Source organism: Capsicum annuum, chromosome 9, assembly GCF_002878395.1.
Source record: "Capsicum annuum cultivar UCD-10X-F1 chromosome 9, UCD10Xv1.1, whole genome shotgun sequence".
NCBI lineage: Eukaryota > Viridiplantae > Streptophyta > Magnoliopsida > Solanales > Solanaceae > Capsicum > Capsicum annuum.
This window is the reverse complement of record NC_061119.1, coordinates 172,866,602-172,879,335: the sequence shown is the minus strand read 5'-3', so window position 1 is coordinate 172,879,335 and position 12,734 is coordinate 172,866,602.

Here is a 12,734-nt window from a genome sequence, read left to right as displayed (position 1 = left end):
GGATGAACAAGGCTTTAAGTGTGGGGTGGTGATGTTGGGTGTATTTATGCACTCTAGTGTTACTATTCTAGCTTAGTTTACATTATTTTGAGGGTAACTTGTGTGCTTTATGTGTTAATTATAATGTAAATAATAATCTAAGTGTCCAAGTGTGTGATAAAAATGTTCAAAGTGACTTTCAAATAAGTTCGTACTTAATTGGGTTACTTAGAGTTCAATCGAGAAAACTAGTGTTACTAGCTTGAGCTAGGTACTTGTCTAGTCTATCTCAATGGATTGTAGAGTGTTAATGTAATGCCCCAGAAATGGGTCCCGAGGCATCACACGGTGCTTAAGGCTACAAGTAACCTCAAGCTAACCCTTTGAGCCATATTCACACCATTCATCACTTATCAACCGGATTACAACAAACATACCTCAAAATATTCTCCATGATATCATAAATCAAGACGAAAATAGTGAGGAAAGTAACAAAATACTATGTCTTACGACAACTCCAAACATCTAGTCTAGTCTAACAAGCCTCTAAAAGTCGATAACATTAGAGAGCCATTGGGACATACCCCAACTGACTCATACTCCGTATCAAAAGTACTTAGTTCAACGAAACAAAAATCTGAATGTCATGTCCTCGGATCATGAGAACTTGCCACAACAGAGGATGTAGAACAGCGTGCCCAAAAAATTACTGTCAAGCCTAGGACTGAGCACCTGAACCTACATTCTGAGAAAATGTAGCCCACATACGGAGATGTGGGTCAGTACCATGGAAATGGACCGAGCATATGGGGGTGCATGCAAATCTAAAAATCAATATCATAAGCATTTATAGAAGACATGCATGATGTAATGAAAGACTCACATCGCTCGAACAAGATCACTGTAATCTTCAGAGAGTGAGATATATGTAATAAAATATGTGAGTCATCATATAAATTCTCAATCACTTTCCAATTCATTAGATGATCAAACCTCATAATGAAATCCCTCTTGGATAATATAAAATCATTAAAACTTTTCAAAAATGATAGCTTTCACAACTCAACTTTCAAATCATTTCACTTTTCGTCTCAGACATAAGAATACACACACACACTGGGAGCCTCTTACAACCGACATAAAACATGTGAGCTACATGGAGTCAACGTCTAATCCATGTTAGGGAGAGCTGTCCTATCCTTGCCATTAGAGTAGGACCTTAACCTTTGGTTCACTAGTGATCACTATATCAAGCAGCCTTAGGCTCACATCCTATGGGGGCACGTAGTTCTAGAGAAGTACCAATCACAGCTATACCTCCCACTCGGTGCTAAAGACTACTCCCGGACTTAGCTCAGATTATTTCAAAAGAAAACCCACAACAACACAATTCTGCAATTCATATCGGGCGCCGCAGTGCTTCCCCTTTTTCATAATAAAATCAACATGTGGATTTCTTTTCTCATTCGAGTTCAAAATAACTCTTTCAAGATCAAAAGGTCAAATCATTCAAATATCAAGGTGTGTATAACACATTACTTCACCAAAGATCACAATCTCAAAGAGGTTTTAAATCCCATATATTAACACTTAGAGCAAAATACTTCAAGATTCATACTTTATGTAGCATATATAATTCATACAAAATCTGAAATTTTAACTTTAAACATGATATTATCATCAAAGTTCATGGTATTCAACTTCAAGGCATCAAAATATCATAGTTTCTTGAACAAAATATAATATATAAGTTTCCATCTCAAATTCATAGTAAAGCATATAAAATCATGTATATTTGTAAACGTAAACATCAATTTGGGCACAAGAACGAAAGAAGGCTCTTTTGGAAATCCCACATACCTTTATGGTAATGGATTCGTTGAAAGATTGGACCCTCAGTATTGATTGTGCAACCCTAGTTGTTTTTTTTCTTTAGTGTTCTTGGATGATGAACTTTGACTGATAATAGGGTTATGATGTGTTTAGGAGCAATTAAATTCATAGGGTTATGTTTAGGGATGTGTAAGGAATGTTAAAAGGTTTATTTATCCTTGAAATAATGCAAAAACGGAGTGTTTAAGTCACTTGAAACCAATACATAGGCGCCGTATATGCTATCGCCTATGTTTACATAGGTGCCGCATATGCTATCGCATATGCTTTCCAGTGGCCATATGCGATTGGTTAGGCGACGCACTCTACTTCATAAAGTCATATCTCCTAGCTCGGGTGTCGCATTTTGATGAAATTGGTATCATTGGAAAGCTAATTCAATTTTCTATAATTTTGTGGGTAGAAATATGCATAAATACCACACATTTATCAAGTTCTGCTCATTCAAAGATGACCCTTGTAAATCCAAACACTAAAACTTGATGGATTTCGAAACTCTTAGCTTGTACTACCTTAAGTGACTCATATAACCACACTTAACACATCATAAGCTCTCTTATAACTAGGCTACTCTTGGTAATTTAGGTGCCCAAATATGGTTTACAAAATTGGGTTTTTCCCATATACGAACAACGGTTCATTTTCCAGCTTAGGAAAGTGAGGGGCATTACAATATCTCCCCCTTGGGGACATTCGTCCTCCAATGACGCTGGGTATATTAAGAGTAAAGAGAAAATAAAGGGTACACAGCTGACATAACTTGCTAATCTTTCCTCTACTTCATTCTACACTTCGGACATAACAAGAAGTGCATGACTCATAAAATCACAGCTGAATAGCATAAAATAACTGCTGAACTACTACAATTCGGCATAGAAAAGGAATGATTTAGAGCAGAATGGTACCTTCGGCTTTATTGGAGCTTATGGAAAATAGGTGCGGGTACTTTGATCTCATATCAGCCTCAGCTTACCAAGTTGCACCCTCAACGGATTGGTTTTGCCACAACACCGTGACCAAGGTAACTTCTTTGTTCCTTAGTCTTCGGACTTGGTGATCTAAAATCTCAACAGGAACTTCCTTAAAAGAAAGACTATCTTGTACATCAGGGTTTTGTGAAGGATCTACAATAACACAATCACCAACGTGCTTCCTAAGCATGGAGACATGGAATACGGAGTGAACGGAAGATAACTCTAAAGGCAACTCAACCTCATACACTACCTTACCAACACGGCTAAGAACTCTGTAGGGGCCAACATAATGGGGACTAAGTTTCCGCTTCTTCCCGAATCTCTTCACTCCCTTCATGGGTGAAATATTCAAATACACTAAGTCACCAACTTCAAATTCAAGGTCTCTTCTCCTCACATCAGCATACGACTTTTGACGACTTTATGCTATTTTCAATCTTTCTCTAACCACTTTGACTTTTTCCATAGCTTCAAAGACCGAATTAGGACCACTCATGGCCGCTTCACCCACTTCAAACCAACCTATGGGTGACCTACATTTTCTCCCATATGAAGCCTCAAATGGAGCCATGCCAATGCTAGAGTGAAAACTGTTATTGTACGCAAACTCTATCAACAGTAAATGCTCATCCCAACTCCCCTTAAAGGCAAGAGCACACGCTCTCAACATATCCTCTAAGGTCTGGATGGTCCTCTCAGCCTGACTGTCTGTCTGTGGATGGAAAGCAGAACTCAAATGCACTTGGGTACCAAGACCCTTCTGAAAAGCTCTCCAAAAGTACGAAATGAACTAAGTACCCCTTATCTAAAATAATGGACAAGGGAACTCCATGCAATCTGACTAATTCCCGGATGTACAATCTAGCGTAATCCTCATCAGTATAAGAAGTATGCACAGGCAAGAAGTGCACAGACTTAGTCAATCTCTCCACAACAACCCAAATGGAATCATGATGGCATTGGAAGGAGGTAAACCAGTCAAAAAATTCATGTTTATCTCTTCCCACTTCCAAGTGGGAATACCGAACTCCTGTATCATACCACTAGGTCTTTGGTGTTCTACCTTATCCTGTTGGCATGTCGCACACTTAGCCACAAATACTGCTATATCCTTCTTCATGCCACTCCACCAATAGATTTCCCGCAAGCTGCGGTACATCTTGGTGGCACCAGGATGAATAGAATATTGCGCATCCTGTGCTTCAGTCATAATTCTCTGTCTCAGATCCTCGATATCTGGAACACATAATCTATCTTGAAATCTCAACACACCATCTCCTCCTTGGGAGAAAACCTCCACTTTTTGGTCCTTGACTGATTCCTTCAGTCTGACCAAGCTAGCATCTAAGTCTTTCTTCTCCTTCACTTCCAAAACCAAGGAGGATTCGAAACTACTCTGAACCCCTATATTACCTTCAGCAGAGTCAAACAACCTAACCCCCAGTCTATCCAGACGATGCACATCACGAGCCAACTCTTTCTTACCTTCTTCAACATGTGAAACACTACCTATAGACATCCTGCTTAGGGCATCTGCCACTATATTAGCCTTTCCCGAATGATACAACACACTCATATCATAGTCTTTTCACAACTCTAACCAATCTTCTCTGCCTAAGGTTCAACTCTCTCTGGGTAAATACATATTGCAAACTCTTATGATCAGTGAAAACATCAATGTGAACACCATACAAGTAGTGTCTTCAGATCTTTAGAGCAAACACAATAGCAGCTAACTCAAGATCATGGGTGGGGTAATTCTTCTCATGGGGTTTCAACTGTCTAGAAGCATAAGCTATCACCTTACCGTTCTGTATCAATACACAACCCAAACCAACTCTAGAAGCATCACAATATACCATAAAACCATCAACACCATCAGGAAGAGTCAAAATAGAGGCTGTAGTGAGTCGGGTCTTCAACTCCTGAAAACTCTTCTCACAAGAATAGGACCACAAGAATTTCACTTTCTTTTGGGTCAACCTTGGCATAGGGGATTCTATAAAGGAGAAACCTTCAACAAAATAGTGGTAATAGCCAGCTAGACCTAAGAAACTTTGAATGTCAGTCGGAGAGATAGGTCTAGGCCAGTTTCTAACAGCTTCGATCTATTAGGGATCCACTCTAATACCCCCGGAAGAAATAATATGACCCAAAAAAGCAACTGATCTTAACCAGAACTCACACTTGCTGAATTTGGCAAATAATTAATGATTTCTAAGGGTTTTTAAGACAATTCGGAGGTGATCTGCATGCTCATTCTCACTACGAGAGCACACCAGAATATCGTCTATGAATACAATAACAAACATATCAAGGTATGGTCTGAACTCTCGATTCATGAGGTCAGTGAAAGATACTGGGGCATTATTTAACCCGAAGGACATAACAAGAAACTCAAAATGACCATATCGAGTTTGGAAGGCTATTTTCGGGATATCACACTCCCTAACTTTGAGTTGATGATAGCCGGAATGAAGATCTATCTTTGAGAAGTAACTTGCACCTTGAAAATGGTCAAACAAATTATCTATTCTCGGAAGGGGATACTTATTTTTGACAGTGACTTTATTCAACTGGCGATAGTCAATGTACATACACAAAGAACCATCTTTATTCCTCACAAATAACACAGGAGCACCCCAGGGAGAAATACTGGGCCTTATGAAACCCTTATTTAACAGATCTTTGAGTTGCTCTTTCAACTCCTTAAGTTCTGCAGATGCCATACGGTAAGGAGAAATAGAAATGAGCTGAGTATCAGGAAGAAGATCGATCCCAAACTCTATCTCTCTATTAGGAGGTATCTCTGGGAGATCATCCGGAAAGACATCAGAAAACTCATTGACAATGCTAACTGACTGGAGAGTTGGAGTCTCAGACTTAGTGTCCTTGACTCTAACCAAATGATAAATACACCCCTTGGAAATAAGTTTTCTATCTTTAATATATGAGATAAAATGACTCTTGGGAGATACAGAACTCCCAGACCACTCAAACATAGGTTCATCAGGAAACTGAAACTTGACCACTCGGGTACGACAATCTATAGAGGCATAACAAGAATGAAGCCAGTTCATACCTAGAATAACATCAAAATCCACCATGTCTAACTAATCAGATCAGCTAACATGACTCTATGAAGGACTGTAACAGGACACTTCTATATACTTTCTGGGCAATAATCGAATCACCCACTAGGGTAGAAACTAAGATAGGTTCAGGAATATTTTCGGGACTCATTTCAAAATTCACAGTAATCAGAGGTGTAACATATGAAAAACTGGACCCAGGGTCCAACAAAGCATAGACATCAAACTGAAGTATATGAAGCATACTAGTAACAACATCGGGAGAGTCCTCCTGCTCCTGGTGAGACGGCAAAGCATAAAACCTATTCTGGCGCTGATCGCCAACAGTGCTAGAAGAGGCACCCTGAGTTGGGGCTGGGCGAGTCACCTGAACTGGAGCACTAGAAGTCTGAGTCTGAGTCTGAGGGTGATTATCACTATGCCCTTGTCTGGCATGTGGGCACTCCTTAAGTTTGTGACCTAAGTTACCACACCCGAAACAACCTTTTTTTTCACCCCAACACTCACCCGGGTGGGTCCTACCATACTTAGGACACAGAGGATAATTTGGCTTACTACCAACACTGTACTGAGGCCTGGATACATATAAATGATTACCTTGCTCCTGCCTACCCCTGGTATGGAAGCACTAACTGACAATGGTGCTGGCACAGATGAACGATCCTGAAATTAAGGGCGACTCCCTCCCTCTGACCTAGTATGACCCTGTCCGTATTGCTCAGTCCTAGCTCTCTTAATCCTTCTCATTCTATCTCTTTCCCTAATTTTATCTGCTTCAATCTGTTAGGCATGAGTCATCAGCCTAGAAAGATTCATATCACTGTTTAGCATAGCAGACCTATACTTCTTCACTACATAGCTAGACACTTCTGTTACAAACTTACTCATACTGGCCCGATTATCAGATACTAAGTCAGGGGCATATTTGGCCAACTGATTGAACTTCAGACAGTACTTTTTAATAGTCATAGAGCCCTGTCGTAAGTTCATCAACTCTTCTACCTTTGTCTCTCTCATCTCTAAAGGGAAAAACTTATCCAGGAATGCATCCTGGAACTCTCACCAAGTCGTAGGGGAGGCACCTTCACCTCTGCCTTTCCTCCAAGCAACCACCCAATCATAACTAAGGTCTTTCAACTGATACACTGCCAACTCCATACTATGCTCCTTGGATACATGCATCACCTGAGTAATCTTTCGCACCTCCTCTAAAAACGACTGTGGATCCTCATCTGACTTGGACCCATAAAATTTTGGTGGAATTATCCGCATAAAGTCATGAATCCTCACAGCAGCTGAATCACCTCCCTGCTGCTGTGGAGTAGGGGATGGATTGGCCTGAATATTTATAGAAACAGCTTGGGCCAGTACCTGAAAAGCTACCCAAAATTCAGTATGGGACACATTATCGTTCAATGGGTCAGCAGGTTAGGGTTGCTGACCATTGTTATTTCTTCTAGCTTGACGTGGAGGCATATTTCTAAAAGGGGATAGCACGAACTAATAGCAGAGAGAGAGACACTTTAAGCACGATAGACTTTTGAAAGAAAGAATCACACTTTTTTCTAAAAGATCTCGTAGCCTCTTGCGTATAGATGTGGTGCGCTACACACCGATGATCAAGACTCTACTTAACTCGGCTTGTCAAACTCACTAGGAGTCATATAACCTTAGGCTCTGATACCAATTTTGTAATGCCCCAGAAATGGGTCTCGAGGCGTCACATGGTGCTTAAGGATACAAGTAACCTCAAGCTAACCCTTTGAGTCATATTCACATCATTCATCACCTATCAACTGGATTTCAACAAACATACCTCAAAATATTCTCCATGATATTATAAATCAAGATGAAAATAGTGCGGAAAGTAACAAAATAGTATGTCTCATGACAACTCCAAACATCTAGTCTAGTCTAACAAGCCTCTAAAAGTCAACAACCTCAGTGACCCATTGGGTCATACCCCAACTAACTCATACTCAGTATCAAAAGTACTTAGTTCAATGAAACAGAAATCTGAATATCACGTCCTCGGATCATGAGGACTCACCACAATAGAGGATGTAGAGCAGCGTGCCTGGAAAATAATGTTGAGCCTGAGACTGAGCACCTGAACCTACATTTTGAGAAAATGTAGCCCACATACGGAGATGTGGGTCAGTACCACAGAAATGGACCGAGCAAATGGGGGTGCATACAAATCTAAAAATCAATATCATAAGCATTTAGAGAAGACATGCATGATGTAATGAAAAACTCACATCGCTCAAATATGATCACTGTAATCATCAGAGAGTGAGATATATGTAATAAAATATGTGAGTCATCATATAAATTCTCAATCACTTTCCAATTTATTAGATGATCAAACCTTATAATGGAATCTCTCTTGGATAATATAAAATCATTAAAACTTTTCAAAAATAATAGCTTTCACAACTCAACTTTCAAATCATTTCACTTTTCGTCTCAAACATAAGAATACACACACACACTGGGAGCCTCTTAAAACTGACATAAACCATGTGAGCTACATGGAGTCCAACGTTTAACCCACATTGGGGAGAGCTGTCCTATCCTTGCCATCAGAGTTGGACCTTAACCTTTGGTTCACTAGTGATCACTATATCAAGAAGCCTTAGGCTCACATCCTATGGGGGCACGTAGTTCTAGGGAAGTAACAATCACAGCTATATCTCCCACTCAGTGCTAAAGACTACTCCCGGACTTAGCTCAGATCATTTCAAAAGAAAACCCACAACAACACAATTCAACAATTCATATCGAGAACCGTCATGCTACCCCTTTTTCATAATAAAATCAACATGTGGATTTCTTTTCTCATTCGAGTTCAAAATAACTCTTTCAAGACCAAAAGATCAAATCATCAAATATCAAGGTGTGTATAACACATTACTTCACCAAAGATCATAATCTCAAAGAGGTTTTAAATTCCATATATCAACACTTGAGCAAAATACTTCAAGATTCATACTTTATGTAGCAACCATATATAATTCATACAAAATCTAAAATTTTAACTTTAAATATGATATTATCATCAAAGTTCATGGTATTCAACTTCAAGGCATCAAAATATCATAGTTTCTTGAACAAAATATAATATATAAGTTTCCATCTCAAATTCATAGTAAAGCATATAAAATCATTTATATTTATAAACATAAACATTAATTTAGGTACAAGAATGAAAGAAGGCTCTTGTTGAAAACCCCACATACCTTTATGGTAACAAATTCATTGAAAGATTGGACCCTCAATGTTGATTATGCAACCCTAGTTGTTTTTATCCTTTAGTGCTCTTGGATTATGAAATTAGATTTATAATAGGGTTATGATATGTTTAGGAGCGATTAAATTCATAGTGTTATGTTTAGGGACGTGTAAGGAATGTTAAAAGGTTTATTTATTCTTGAAATAATGCAAAAATAGAGTGTTTAAGTCACTTGAAACCAATACATAGGCATCGTACATGCTATCGCCTATGTTTACATAGGCGTCGTATATGGTTTCCAGTGGCCATATGCAATTGGTTAGGCGATGCACTCTACTTCATAAAGCCATAACTCCTAGCTCGGGTATCGAATTTTGATGAAATTTGTGTTGTTGGAAAGATAATTTGATTCTATATAATTTTGTGGATATAAATATGCAGAAATACCACATATTTATCAAGTTATACTCATTCAAAGATGACCCTTGTGAATTCAAACACTTAAAACTTGATAGATTTTGAAACTCTTAGCTTGTACTACCTTAAGTGACTCATATAACCACACTTAATACATCATAAGCTCTATTATAACTAGGGTACTCTTGGTAATTTAGGTGCCCAAATATGGTTTACAAAATTGGTTTTTTCACATATACGAACAACGGTTCGTTTTCTAGCTTAGAAAAGTACGGGGCATTACAGTTAATGAGTTTCAAATGGTTTACTTGTATATTAAATGTGGAACAACTTGCTTATAAGGTGTAAGGGTTAATTAAATCAAACCAAGAGTCAAAATTATATCTTAAAGATCAACATGAGCAAGCCTAGTCTTAGCTCGTTCTTTGAGTTCAGTGTTCTTGATATTGTGTTGTGTTGATCTCTAATCCTTGGTGTATTATGATGTATGATGATTTTTGGGATGATTATGGTGATATATTGATGATATAAAGGCTGTAAATCCATTGGAAACATACCACAAGGCTTGGATAAAAGGAAGGACGATGGAACACTTAACCAAAGTTTCAGATGCAACTTCTAGTGAGGTATTATGATAGGGGTACATCACGACCCCTATTTGACTTAAACCAGCAACGTGTCACAAACCCTATATGACCGAACCAGCCAATGCAACATGATGGCTACTTGGGTTGAGCAAGCAATGCGTCTCAATGCCTATTTCCTACATGGCCAAATGCAAATCTACTCCTCCACAACTTGGGCTTGGATTACTTCTACTGTAAATACAAGTCTTGTTCACTTTTGTAATCATTTTTGGATGTATTAGAAAATTGAGGAGGCTTATATAACTTTATTTCTAGGTTTTACATTCTTTAATTTAGCTTGTTTATGTTTTTGATCATTAATTCAATAATTTGGATGATGATTATATCCATGAGTGGCTAGAAACTCCCTTTCCAGGGTTAAGGCCAACAACATGAAGACTATTGTTTTGAATTGATTTTACTTAATTCACTTATCATATTTGGTTTCTTTTTTATATTTGTTTTAACTATTTTAAGGAGTGATCACCCTTAGAATACATATATTGTCAACCTTGTGATCTCGGGACAGGGAATAGGGAGATAGAACATAGGGAGAAACAAAGTAGGGTTCTTATTCTTTTATGAAATAAGGAAATTGAACTAGCTTCTAGGACATGGATGTACTTAGAAGCCTTACTTGATTCACACTAGGATGATAGCTTAAAGAACTTGATTGAATTATTACATCCCTGCTCAACGATGTAGTTGAAATATCCAAGTTAGGTAAATGGTTAGAGGTCGGGAGACCATGATCATGCGATTAACTCTACGAGTCAATAACTAAGATAAGTAGTCTAACTAATAAAGTTCAATGGCGTAGTATCACTGTTCATAAGACTTAAGCCCGAGTCTCTATCCATTGATTGTCTAAAGTCATTACTTTTCCGTATTAGTTACTTTTCTTTTAGTTTACTGCTCTAAATCTCTCTTAGTTACTTTATCTCAATAGTTGAACTAGAATTGGATAAGTTGTCAACATAAGTCTCATAGGAATTGATATTTGTCTTTATTTAAGCACACTATATTACTTGGTAAGACCAGATACACTTGTGTGTGCACTTGGGTGCAACAAGCAGTCTCTTGAAAATCATCCAAACATATATGTATTGCTTGCCCCATAATGGGATCTGAGTTTATTGCATTTGATATAGCTGGTGAAGAAGCAGACTGTCTTTGGAATTTATTGGAAGATATTCCTTATTGGCCCAAACAATTGGCACCAATATATATATATATATATATATTATGATAGTTAAGCGGTAATAGGTAAGGCAGGGAGCATGATGTAAAATGATAAATCTAGTCTCATGAGACTGAGACATAATACTGTTACAGAATTTCTCTCTAGTGGATTTATCACTGTTGACTATGTGTAGTCAAAGGATAATGAAACACCCAAGAATGTTGCCTTACAAAATTTTTGGTTGATTGGTAATGATCATGATGTGTGTGTTGCGTTGTATCCTTGTGGTGTATTGTTTCAAACTTGAGTAAATATTTCCTTGATACATTTTGATGTACTAACTTATATCTATACTTACCTTTCAAAGTGGGAGGGAATTGAGACACATAGACCTTGGACCATTTTGAAAGCAACAACCTTTTTGTGTCTCTAGAGTGGATACAGTTGGGGAACTTGAGTCGTACACTAGGTCATGACTCATACACCTCTCCCTTTCCCTTTTGTACCCTAGACAATATGTTAGGGTAATGAACTATCCTCCATACGGCAAGGCCATTCATTGTTCATAACCAATGCATATGAGTCGATTACTACTAGTCGTATAGAGTAAAGTCTCAAATCATGTGGACTATTTTGGTCACGAATGAAGCTCAAGATTGGGACATTAGTCGTACCCTTGGTTACAACTCAAGGGTGACTTTTCATACCTACAACATTGTGGTTTACCTAGAAGGATCCTAGGTTACAAGTTAGGGTAACACTCATACCCTAGGTCACGATTGCCATGTAAACCGTATAGGGGAGTCATACCCCTGCACTAGTGAACTTTTCATCTTTTAACCAAGGACCTTTTAGTCATTTTCCCTGCCTAAAACCCTAAAATCTCTTACTATATAAGGCTTTTTATCCTCCTAAGTCTTCATTTTACAAAACTTAAAAATCCTAAACACTCTAAAGGCTCTTGAAGCAAGATTTGAGGCTAGGGTTTGGAGATATTCATGTAGTGTCAAGGAAGAGGTCAATTTTGTTGGTGATTTAAGTTGTTTATGCATGAATCTCTTCCCTCTATAAGTAACTCTAAACCCATGTATTTCACACTTGGATTAGAAAGTGTATATGGTGGTTTTGAATCAAATGAAAAGAGTTTTGTTACCTAAAAATGAATAATAATGATTCTTGATTATGCTTATGTTGATCCATGTAATTGATGGTCGATTGTGTATGTTGATGCTTGTTGCATATTTTTTAGCCTGGGGGTCTTGAGTAACCCTAGTCTTTATGAATTCTACCATGAATAAATCTTTTTTGAAGGTATGCACTTAAGGTGTTTGTGAA